General features: G+C 37.3%; 1 protein-coding gene across 7 annotated transcripts in view; it reads right to left on the bottom strand.

The window, feature by feature from the left end:
- The window catches only part of LOC115241699 (transcriptional enhancer factor TEF-1), a 174684-nt gene that overhangs the window by 25873 nt on the left and 135870 nt on the right, over positions 1 to 12941 (bottom strand). The gene's annotated exons all lie outside the window — the stretch shown is intronic.

The following is a 12941-nucleotide window of genomic DNA, read 5'->3' as shown; positions in this document are numbered from 1 at the left end:
TACACATGAGAGGTGGGTGGCGGTGCGTGCGGAGAGAGAGAAGAGAAGGAGAAGGGTGAGGGAGAGTAGAGATGGGTGGGCGACGAATACCGAGGAGTATATATCCACGGATTTACGAGGACGATAAACGGGATTATACGCCTTCCGTAAACCTTGAAACGATCTTTCGAGTGAGCGCATAGTTTGCGTAAGGGCGATGTTTCTCTTTCCGTCCTCGCCGTACTTCCACCCTCCCTCCCCTTCCGCCCTCTCGCGATCGTATCCCTTTTTTTCTCGCTCGCGCGATTGTCCTGCATCCGTTTCATTCTCTTACATTTTTTATCTCACTTCGCACCCGCGTCTCTCATTTATCGTTTTTACTCGCTGTGTCTCTGCATTACGAGGTCGCTGCAATACTGTAGAATCCTCGCGATTTTATTGCCGCGTTGTTTCATTTTTTGCGGTCTTCGACTAGAGATTATAATACGTGTTTTTTCCGATTTTTTGAAACAAGAATATATTTATAAGATAACCAAAAGAGAGGAACATTATAGATAAATCAAATGATATACAATTTATTGTTTATTCTTTATCAAAATTATTAACAATCAAAATAATATACAAGAAAAAATCACATTAAATGCTATTGTAGAAAAAAGTTTGTATAATATATAAAAATATCTGTTTTATTTTTATCCTTCATTTTATGTGGCTTTGCATTGGAATAACAAAAACTATAATTAAGTTTGTATAAATACAATTAAAATTATAGAAAATCTACCTTTCAATGAACATTTTGTGAAACATGAAAAAAAATATTCACGCAACATTCTCGTTATGCGGAAAGCTACTCGCGCGAAACTGCACGATTACTTTGTGTTATTAAGATTCATTCTTCTATTTTTCAAATTTTTTCTAATACATTATTTTATACATTATTGTTTTTATATATTTTATTTTTATATTAAATATTTTATTTTTATTATTTTATCATTATATTAAGTCCTCTTTTCGTACTTTTATTCGAGGACGTATTGTACATTGTGTTTTTTCTTTTCCTATATTTTTCTCTTCAGATTTTATAACTACATTATTCTATTCGCACTATATATTTTAGCAAAGGTTACCTTCATTTTCCAAATTTTAAATTAATTACATATTATATTGTTTGTTCGTTGAGTATATTTAACCATTTTTACATTGTTTCGTGGACAGTTTCATCTTTCCTGTTTTTCATACGGTTTTCTTTTTTCTTATTTGTACCTTGTCTCTTTTTCTCTCTCGTTCCGTCTCTCTATTACTACACGCTGCACTAATATTATAAAATTGTCGCGACTTTATTACAGTACAACGTTGCATTTTTATTTTCTTTCTCTTCCTCTCTGTTGGCCTCAATCTACATGCTTTCAAATATTTTCGCATTTCTTCTGATTTCACCGTCTTGATTTATCTTTATGCCGCATCGCGCTCAAACGTTACAAAAATTGTGTAATTTTATTGCCAACCGTGCCTTTCGTATTTTATTAACTTTCCTGCTTTTCTCGACCGTGTTTCCGGCGTTTTTCTTCTCTCGCGGTCTCTACTGTGTTACTATAATAATAATACCTAATAATTATACAATCTTATTATGTACCTTTCCTTTGACTCTTTAGCTTATTCTTGAACGACGTGTGCTTTTCGTTAATATTTTACAAATTTTTTATTCAAGCCACCCTCAATCTGACTTCTCTGTTTTCTAATTTCATGCTCTCGTATTATTATATTATACATTGCAAAATTTTTTTCCTTGAGTATTAAGCCGATTATTGCATCAACCATTCGTTGAGGGACACGGTTGTCCATTTTTACATTGTCCTTTAGGTAAAGACCGGCGAGAGGCGAGAGCAGCCAACAGCAGCAAAATACCCGCGCAATTTGAATTATTAAACGGCAAAGGCGGAAGAAGAGAATAGCAATAATCTCGAAGAGGCAAAGGGAAAAAAGGGGTGATCGCTTCGGCCGGCTGGAAGGCCTTTTCCGCGCCATTCTTTCCTATATTTCTGAAAGTACGAGCGAAATAAGGAGAGAGGGAGAGAGAGAGAAAGAGAGAACGTCCTCCGCGAATTAATATTCATTACGTCGCGCAACGCCAAAGCGCTCTCGTCCTGTACAAATATGAAACGCGACGTACTTGCGCTAATTAAAATACCTGGCTGCTTTCTTGGGCGGAGACCGACCACCTCGTCTCGTCCTTTCGCTCACGAATATAGTCAAGAGAAGAGACGGTTCCCGTGCGAAATTAATGGCGTGCAACGGGTGGCGTTTGCATCATCGACGCCTTTGAGGCATTTTAATATCAGGGAAATCAAATTTAAACAAGGTGACCCGAGAAAAACGCGCGTTGCCACTATATTCTTCCAGTAATCGATAAGACTTAACAAAATCTTAATGATTTTAGATCTCCTATTTTGTGACATATTTTAATTATAGGAATGATATATATCGATATATATCTAAGAAATTTTGAAAGGTTCGGATTTTAGCAGTAGATAAGAAGCCGATTGGATTGTGATTTTTCAATGTAGATCTAAAAGTACAGATGATTTAATGCAATCATTATATGAATAAATCTTGCTGATTTGATGGTTGATTTAACTATTTCTAATTTTTAATTCTAAATGAGAATAAAATAATTTCAATTTCGTAATATATAAAATATATATATATATAAGTATTATTATTTATCAGATCCTCTTTTCCTTTCGATTCCCTTCAGTTCTTTTCAGAGTTATTATATAAGTAAGCGAAAAAAGTTTCAAAGTCCAGAGAGAGTAAGAAAAAAGAAAAAAAAGCATAAAAACAAAGGGTTAAACAAATTAAAAATTATAACAAACTCGAACTTTATATGTCTACCGTGTTAAAATTTGAATTGTATCGGGATCGACGAGATTCAATTCTTGGAAAAATTCGATAAAAAAAAAATTTGTTCGATCGACAACTCGCCGGAACCGTCTCTCTCCAGAGAGAGATCTCTAGGCGATTCTTTCGCGTTTCCGTGGGACGACGGGACGACAGGCAGACGTCCCAACGGGGCCTCCGCAAAACAACCAAGGCGCCGACTACGAAATGCCAGGCAGGGTAACACGGCGTCGACGAACGTCGGCGGACAACGACGGCTCGCTCGCCTGGTCTGCCTGCCTGCCTGCCTGCCTCCCCGTCGTCGTCGTCGTCGTCGTCGTCCGGGAGCTATTATACGCTCGAGTTTAATTAAACTCTGCGAGATGTCAAAGGACTCGGCCATGCCCGGCAAGACGGACAATGCGGACGCAGATTATTACATCCCTCGTCGACCTATCCAGCACCCGCGTCTGCTGGACGACCAAGGAAACTGTGTGTATGAATACATACGTAATTTCGCGCTCGTGGTTATACACATACACATATGTACGCATATACGTATGTAAATGTAGTATATATACATTTACATATGTATACATATTGTATGTATACACGCACTCTATCACAGCAGCCAGAAATATTTTGCGCCTCTTTACGTTTACGTTTACTGATGCAAGTATATTTTAGTCTGTACATGTGCATAACAATAACATGGAGTGTATGTAAGCCCCGTCAGAGTTTATAAATAATCTATGTAGATTAATTCGATTATATACAAAATATTATATTATCAAATATTTGTTGATTTGAATATTGCGTGAATATTTTTGCCACTCGAAAAAGTATCCTGTCAAGCGGAAAAAATTGAGAAACGTTGTGTTCCTCTGTACCCAATGTGTATCTGCGCGCGGCGGATCCGGTAGAGAAAGTTTGATCTCTCGGCGATTCGTCTTACTCGTCGTCTCGTCCGAACGGAGTCTCCTTGCGGAGAAGAGTTCGCAGTGTCGTGTCAATGCCCATAATTTCACGCTTCGGCGGCCGCTCGGTATCGGATTATTGGATCGGATATCGAGGAGGAAGGAAGAAGAAGAGCTCGGCAATCGGTATCGCCGTTACGGCTGCGAAAGGAGCGGAGTGGATGTCCTCTTAGAAGGAAGAAGCTCCCCCGGGGGCATCATGCTGGTCGCTTCGGGAAGCATGAAAGGACGTTGAAATTGCGCTTCCGTATCTCGTTAACGCGCTCCCGTACTCGCCACGCGAAATTATCCGCCTGACGCTTTTTATTTCGTAACCGATACCGATTCCACCAACGTTAGTCAGTTCTTTTTTTATCGTGCCATTCTATATAAGAATTCCTTTTACCTGAATCACATTCTACTTGTAAAATTTGTTGCTTTATATTTATAAGATCACTGAAGCTGATTGGTACTTTGAAATAGCGTTTGACATTATATTGTATTTGTTAAATACTAAACTTATATAAACTTGCCAACTTAAATAATTAATTTGCTTTGAATGTTTATATGCTTTTTAACATCCAATATTTTTTTTCTCTTAAGCTATTTCTCTCTCCCTTTTTTTTCTGTCTTTTTTTCTATACTTTTCTATGTGTCTTCTTTTCTTCATTTACGCATATTCTTTTAATGTATACTATTTTCTATAACTTAATTTCATTAAAAAATGAATGTTATAATTTAGAATTAAGATAAATGTTAAAATGGACATTATTAATTCCCCAGGTTTTTATTTATTTTTATTTATGGTATTTACAAAAGCTCCTTACAGTCTTATATAATCATAGAAATAAGATCATAGTTTGTCTAAATATAAAACAAATCTTGTTTTATTCTCAAGATAGATTTGTATTATTGCAAAAACATTCCTTTATCAATAATCCATATATTTTATTAATCGAATTGATAGTAACATATTTAATCTGATACAATAGTATCAAATATAATAACATCATAAACGTAATAATTTTAACTAAATGTCTATTAAATTTATGAAGTAATATAAACGCGAAAAATATGAGGTATTAAAAGTACAAGTGCAATTTCATATCGTTTAATGTGTGTAATTCAATGACTGCTTTTGATTCAGCGTTATTTTCATTATATTCTGGGATTTTTTTTAGTTAATAAAATTCTCTACGACCATTTCCCATATCAATTTCCGAATAAAATATTCGATATATGTAATATCAAATAATCGTACAAATAATTAAAATTATTTATATATATATAATAAATAAGTATCTACAACCTCTCTTTTTTTAATTTCGCCATTCTCGATTTCAAAATTCAATAATTTGAAAATAAATAAATAATTATTTTATACATATACACATTTTCGTAATATTTTTTACATTTTTATATAATGTTTGATTTACCTTACATGTTTTTAGATAGCCTTATTTTTCAGTTAGTTTTCTTCTTTTTATCTAAAAATGGATTTTACTTTAAATAAAATTTTGATCTCCGAGAGAAATAACAGGGAAAAAATGCAACTAGTTATTTGAGGAGTAATCAGAGCACGATTTTTTATATACTCTGAATCTCGAAATTCATTGAGACTATCGAATCGCCGCGGTGACCAAAGGTTTCAGAATTGCCGGGGAAAGCATCGGAGACGCTTGAGACACCTTCCTTCCGCCGGTCAATAACTGGACACTACCACCACCTCCTCCTCCTCTTCCACGCACTATACTCAACAGCGGTTTGTGCGCACTCACACCATCTCCCCATACGATCCTTTTACTATACCTTCTTGGGCACTTGTACCGATATATAGAGTATTCTATCGTGTCACGAAGATTGCATCAACAGTTTAAAATACTCATAAATATTTAAAAGTATTCTTTTTCCTTTTCTCAGAAATCGTTGACTTAAAGAGTGAAAAGTTCTGTCTCAAGAATGCTAAGATTTTTCAGCATTACTCAGCACTATGCAGTCATTTATCTAATCAAATCAAATTCTGAGAAGAAAAATTAAGGGTGGGTTCATTATTATCTAGTCGTTAAAAATGCTTTTCTTCTGTAACGCCGTACTAGAAATATCGTAAATCAAGTATAAATATATTTAAAAAATTTCCTCTTATCAGGATTTGATATTTGTTTTATCCGCGGTTAATGAAAATTTCGAATATCATTCTTTTCCCAATCGCAAATTCTTTTTTCTTTTTATATTGAGTCATTAACATGATATCATTGTTGTGAAAATTTCTCGTTTCTCTTATGAACTGATTAGCTCCAATATCTTGCTTTAAAGGATCCAGGCGAAGATGCACTTGACTACGTTAGAGATATTATTACTGCTTTAATCTCCTCGTTACTCGCGGTGATGCACTCCATACACAACAGTAAGCCTTACCTAATCTCTCTAGGAGCTTTTAGCAAACTATCTAAATATGTTCCCAGAATACAGCTTTGTCTAAAGTATTCTCAGATAGATGCACCGAGTGTCCCATACAAAGCGATGCCGGACGGACAAGAAGAAGCGTATCAAAGACGAGAAAAAATTGCGTCAAAGAACTTTGAGGAAACTAGAAGAAAATCATATCAGTAGCTCGCGAAACGAGAACAATCGATATCGCTTTATGTCACAAAGAAGTAAGAAATATTGCACGAATAGATGTAGGTCATTTATCTTTTTGTCCTCTGCACATCGTGAAATCATATCGGTTGTTCTCCTTTCGTATAAGAAGAAAATATTGTAGTAAAAATTACAATATAATATTTGTAATCACATGAATCATATTAATTTATAAGAAAAATCACAATATTTTTGCTCAACAATATTATATATAACGTTTTATATTCTACAAAAGGTAATTTTATAATTCAAATATTTTGATGTATAAAACAAATAGATAATTGAATTTATAATTTTTATAGTAATAAATATCCTAATGTTGTTATATATTTATTTTACGTAAAATGTTGTAAAAGGTAATGTATTTTTCAGTAATTTGTACTGTACAATTTTTTTCGTGTAATGTAGACAAAAATTTTGCTACGTTCACATTTTTCGTTTCAATGGATTTTTATAAAATATACAGATTCTATTCAAACAAAATATGTTATGTATGTGTATATATGTGGGAGAGAAAGAGAAAATTATTTTTCCATAAAAAAAGATAACATTTTAACTAAAAATATAAAAAATTGTATACCATGTAATATAAAAACTTGTTTTTACATACTAAATATATCATATAGTTGTGTTATCATATCACCACGTAACTATTAAAACAGTATTCTAAAAAACTGAAATTGAATTTTCTAAAGGCTTTTTTAAGGCTCTTTGGTATCAAAATGAAAGAACAATGAACTGATTTTGATTTTAAAGTCTATTTGCAATTCTTAAAGAATGTATAATAATTCAATAATGTTTTATTATTATAGAAAATTTTCTATGTTTCCTCATTAAGTTAGCGACTGTGCTCTCGCGTATGAAACGTCATCATAAACGGAGTGCAGATTTACGAGCGACCGTACGAATTGGTTGCGGAAACCGATCTACGATCGAGATTCACGGGGTCCATCACGGCGCGATTTCTCGGTTGCGATGACGCCCGGACTCGATGACCCATAAACCAGGATACGATGGCGCACGTACGGCTGGGCTTCATAAGGCGCGTAGGAGCACGAGAGTACGTGATCGCGAGATCACGTGCCATCCCAGTAACGGACGGGGATAGCGCTCTACGTGTTATTAGCGATCAGATAAATGCCGAGGCGTACCGTTGTATCCTCGCACGTTCCTGCATCATGGCCCGCGCATAAGGGATATATCTCTCTTGTATTTCATATTAGATTCGCAAGCGAGAATAATCCGCGTGTATAAGGCGCACGTCAGGTGCCAAGTGCCAAGAGATTGCGAGATTGTATCGCTCAGTACAAGAATAAAATAGTAATTTCTAATCGGACCACAACATTTATAAAACACATGTACGTCTTGAAATAAAAAAAAAAAAAAAAAACAATGATATTTATATAAAAAGTTTTCGGAAAAAATTTCGGCAAAAAAAAAAGGAATATATTGTCTCTAAATAATTTTTTTTTGGCAAATGCAAGAATATCTGTCTATTATTATGCAATGGATTACAGATATCCGCCCAACCAATCAATTTAGCATGAATGTCTCCGCGATTCATATCAACTCGGAGAGAGATTGATCAGATTTGCCACGCGGATCACTTAAGCGGCCGCGGATAAAGACCAGGTGGGTGGGTCGGTCGATTTATCTGTTTAAATACGACCCGGAGCGATGCAGGCTCGCCAGCTCGAGTTCACAACAAGCGGCAAGCTACCTGTTCGTTTTCATTCATTCGCTCGCTTCGTCCGTCCCGTTTTACCTCGCAGCTATATCGACGCAAAGCCGGCTAAAAGATATTTAAATACGTAATCTGGGGGTACGATAACGCGTCGCTATAAACATCATTAATTTGTTCCTGTTGCATTCGATTTGGTTTCCGGACAATCTTCTCCATTCTTTTTTACAAATTGCCATTTTTAATACGATAATAAAGCAGATTTATAAACAAATCGTACAATTTTGTTAAAAAGATTTCTTCGATACATTTGGCAATATTTCGATATTAAAAGCATCATATAACTTTAAATCTTAATAATTTAAATCGGTATCAAAATTTATATTCCCCGATTGTTCCCTCTTAGTTGATAAATATTTATGACGTTAATTTATATAAAGACACACGCATAATTCGCAATCGAGAAACCAATTTATTTCTTCCTCCATTATTCATCGATTCACATCCGGCGTTCTCGATTAGCGTAAACGTAACGATATATCGCGGGAGGAGAGATTGCATCGATATCGAACGGATCTTGTGTCCCGGTAGAGGAAATTCGATAGATCGGAAAATCTATTCAAAAGCTTCTCTCTCGTGTGTAGTCGTTCGCAGAGCAGCGTATATATCTCGGCGCGATCGTGTAATATTACTTGGTAAACGCCAGCGGGCGGACGGACGCGGGAAACTGGCAGAAGAACAAGCGGGTGAACGGAGGGAGGAAAAAGAGAAGAGGGGGAGGTGGGGCGAAAGGGGCGAGGAAATTTGCAAGAAACTATATTTACGGAGTTCGTTCCGGAACATTGACCCGCGGGAGGGAAGTTACACCGTTGGAAGCCGCTGCTCCGGAGGTGTTCCGGGAGACCGCAGCAGTAACGCGGCGGCGGCGATTTTTCTTTTCTGATGTATAAGCAAGAACCTAAAACGCTCCTCTAAACGCGTCCTCGCTACTTGTTCCATGCCCCGACGGCGTCGACGATGGTGCGGAGAGCTTGAGCCTTTTATTTCTGCTGGTTTATTGGATGCCGTGAACGTAAGGACGAAGGATCTAGTTTTTCGTGGGAAGGGACGATGCGGTTTCTTTCCGCTTGGACGAAGGAACGGTCGACGGAGAGAAAGAGAGATAGAGAGAGAGAGAGAGAGAGAGAGAGAGAGAGATCCTTTCCACCTCGACAAAACGGCCACAAAGAATATCGAGCCCTTTCCCCTCCTTCTCCTCACCTATTCGATATGCCGCGGCTCCGACACAGGAAGTCCACTTTGACATTGTTCGTAGACTATCGACTGCGCTCGCAAAAAGTCGTCGCGTTCACCGACAAGCAAAGCCCGAGAGATTTTCGAAAGATCGGTACATGCATCACGGTGATTTCGTAATGTCTCCCTCTTTTGTAAAGCGCGATAGGTTTATGAGGCGAAACAAGTGGAATTTATAGCGAGTGAAATTCTCTCGGGCGGTTTTTCAGATGTTCCCATCAAGGGCAATTAACAGGTCTTCGTTAAATTCTATAGAACGGCCTGAGCGTGCTTTATCGGCCAGATTATATCGGATCTGATTTTCTCTTTTTCGAGTCGTTCGTAGGATTTTTACGATGAACTGACGTTTCGTGCGATTGCACGCATGTTGGCTTTGTTATTTCTTTAAACTTGCAGAGTATGATTTTCTCTCTAGTGGAACTCCATGTTTTTTACTAACTATAAAAATTCATTTTTAAATGATGTACCATGTACATTTCTCTTTAATATATCCTTGAATACGTGAACAGATTTCTAATTCATGTAATAATTTCGATATTATTGGCGTCTTTGTTAATGAAAAATCAGCCATCGATTTATTCTTTCTCTTTATGTATCCGGAAGTATATCGTAGCATGGCTTTTCGCGATTTCGTGAAATCTTCGAATTGTTTTTATCATATTTATTATCAATAACAATAATGCACTACGCGTCATAAACTTTTTATGATTGATCAATTGAATTCTCCACTTCTCGTATCGCATCAAGATTGTTTCTCGCCCGTGAACTCTCAGCGTGGGCGTCGGCGTCGTAAGATGAGAGAAAGAGACGGATCAGGGTAAAAGAAACGGGCGCGAGAGGAAGGAAGAGGGATAGGACGCGGAAAGGTGCGGAAGGGAGAGAGCATTGAAGGAGGTAAATTGCCCCGAGATATTTAATCCCGCGGAAAGGCCGAGGGATCTCTCCTTTATTGGCTCGGCGAGTGAGCAACGACGGGCGAGATAAGTCTCCCCGTCGGATCGATGGCCAATCGCGTTAAGCGATTTTCGCGCCTCGTTATCCTTTGTTTCCATCCGGCGGACGATCGGCCTGCATCTCGTCGACGACGGCACAGCGTCGACGGCGATGCTCCTTCGTCTTCCGTGACGTCGAAAGATCGATCTTATATCGCGCGCGCGTTTCTCTCCTCTTTCTCTCTCTTCCTTTCTTTCCTTCATCGTCTGTACGAAGAATCGCTGACTTTCGCATTCCTCAATGCTAGGGGAAAATTACCCCATGAGGGGTAAACTGCTTCCCGAAGAGAGAAGGAGCGACTTATCCACTCGACTTTCCGATAGTCGACGAGATCGCGCGAAAGCAATTTTCAATTGAGATACACCCCCGTGCAACTTTGTAGGTACTCTAAAAATCACTCGTTTCATCTCGGGGGATGTCACGAATTAATTAGATTTACGAGATAGAGAAAAATTTCCAAAACAGTATCTAGACATATGTACGTACATATATGTGTATATACAGGGTAAGTCATTTTAATCAACGCACGCTATATATATACATTCATATACAGAAAAACTACATTTGATGTCGTTAAAGGTGGCAGTAGAAAAATCTATTCATTAACGGATAGATAATATTTAACAGTCAATATTAATTAAGCTTGTATAATTAAAACTTCTTTTAAATCAATTAAAAATTAGACATAATTTAGTATCTAATATTGAAATCTAATTTTATCCAGAACTGTCTAATTTTCAATATTGAATATTAAAATATAATTGTCTTAGAGATTAGTATCATTTCTATCCTATATAATTCACATTTTCTAAGATATTCTATTATAAATAGATGTTATATCAAAATATAATAATCCAAGTTTATAAAATACGATGAATGCCACACGCTGCTATTAAAATTCCTGTGAAGTAAGAATGAAATGAGAATAGCAGCGATACGGCGCCGCTTCGACATCATTGTCGTCGTCGTTGTCGCCGTCGTCGTTGTCGTCGTCGTCGCCGTCGTCGTCGTCGTCATCATCGTCGTCGCTGTTGCTGTTTTCATCCACCAGTACTGTCGACACGGAGGAGTTTGAATTAAGCTCCATTTTCATAGAGCGCGCGCAGCACGATTGAATTGCCACCCGCTTGGCTTTTCGCGCCAAGTGCTTTCGGAAATTAAGCGACATTGTGTCCTAACGAATGGGATTCATGCGAATGCGGCCTACGTTCTCCTGCCGAACAGTCTGGAAAATTCGCTCACCAAGACTTAAGAATGAAAGGAAAGTGGCAGTATACGCGTAGGTTGTAACCCCGCAAATGCGAAGGGGACCAGAGTCAATTTCAGGGTTCGTTTGCAGCCTTTTTTCAGGAATAATAACAGACGCGACGTAAATTATCCATCTCCTTAGAATTGCTATAAAAATTAACAATTTTAATTCTTTTAATTGAGGAAAGTGGTCACTTCTAAATTTATTCGTCTGCACAAAAAATAGGACCACTCTATTTTTATTTAAAAGAATTTAAAGAGATATCTTATTTATACAAGTTTATAAATGAGTCTATTTAATTATGAAACATTTTGAGATATGCTACTTCTTTATTTCTCCCCTTCTTAAAAGGCTATCAACTATTGCGCATATATATATATATATATATATGAACGTATAAGTATCTCATTGAAATATACCTATATAATGTTAAATATGAATCTTAAAACTCAATTTTATATGTACAAGTTGCATCCATTTGTTATTCACCATTGCTTTTTCCCAAAGATCGTCACGTAGAAAAGTTCTGTTCACCATTTGTCGAAGATATCGTATATCAACTCACCCGCTGACAATTTATTATCATTCCCCGTAAAAAAGAGCGAAGATATACGACGACACGAATTCAGCGAGAAAGAGGGAGGGCGAAAAAATTAATACAAAAGACGCGCAAAAAAAGAGCACAAGTAGGAGTTCGCGTTGGGGCCAAAGGGGCGAATATTCTCCTTCTCGAAGACGAGACGTTATTGCCCCGGTGGTGAGTTCATGGCGGTTAATGGTTTACGGTGGTGGCCACACGGCGGTACCGCCGGTCTCGTACCAAGCAATATCTGGTCAGTCACGTAGACTGACCTCAGCACCGGAGCAATAACGACGCCTCGTGTCTGGACGTTTCTCCGCCGCCGTCGTCCCGTACGTACGATAGAAGAAGGGGGAAGGGAAGAGAAAACGAGCGGAGAAGGTTGTATTTTCCGGTGGCGGTTGCACGGGGAACAGTTTTTTTTTTCTCAGACTTTTCTCCAGGTGGTCTTGGGTGCACTTTGTACAAACGCGAACAAACGAACGAACCTGCGGCTCAATCGTTGAGCGAGATAGATCTTGCTAAAATACGAGCGTATTTGAATCGATTGTCGATCGTTAAAGCTATTATACAAGTTTTACAAAAACTTCGTCATTTATTAAAATTATACTATTGTAAAATCGTTCGAATCATAAGCTAATGTTAAAAAAAATAAGAAATAAAGAAATTTTTTTGTATTATATTTTTTTTTATATA

Source organism: Formica exsecta, unplaced genomic scaffold (genome assembly GCF_003651465.1).
Source record: "Formica exsecta isolate Colony F162 unplaced genomic scaffold, ASM365146v1 scaffold504, whole genome shotgun sequence".
Classification (NCBI taxonomy): domain Eukaryota; kingdom Metazoa; phylum Arthropoda; class Insecta; order Hymenoptera; family Formicidae; genus Formica; species Formica exsecta.
This window is presented reverse-complemented; position numbering and strand designations above follow the sequence as displayed.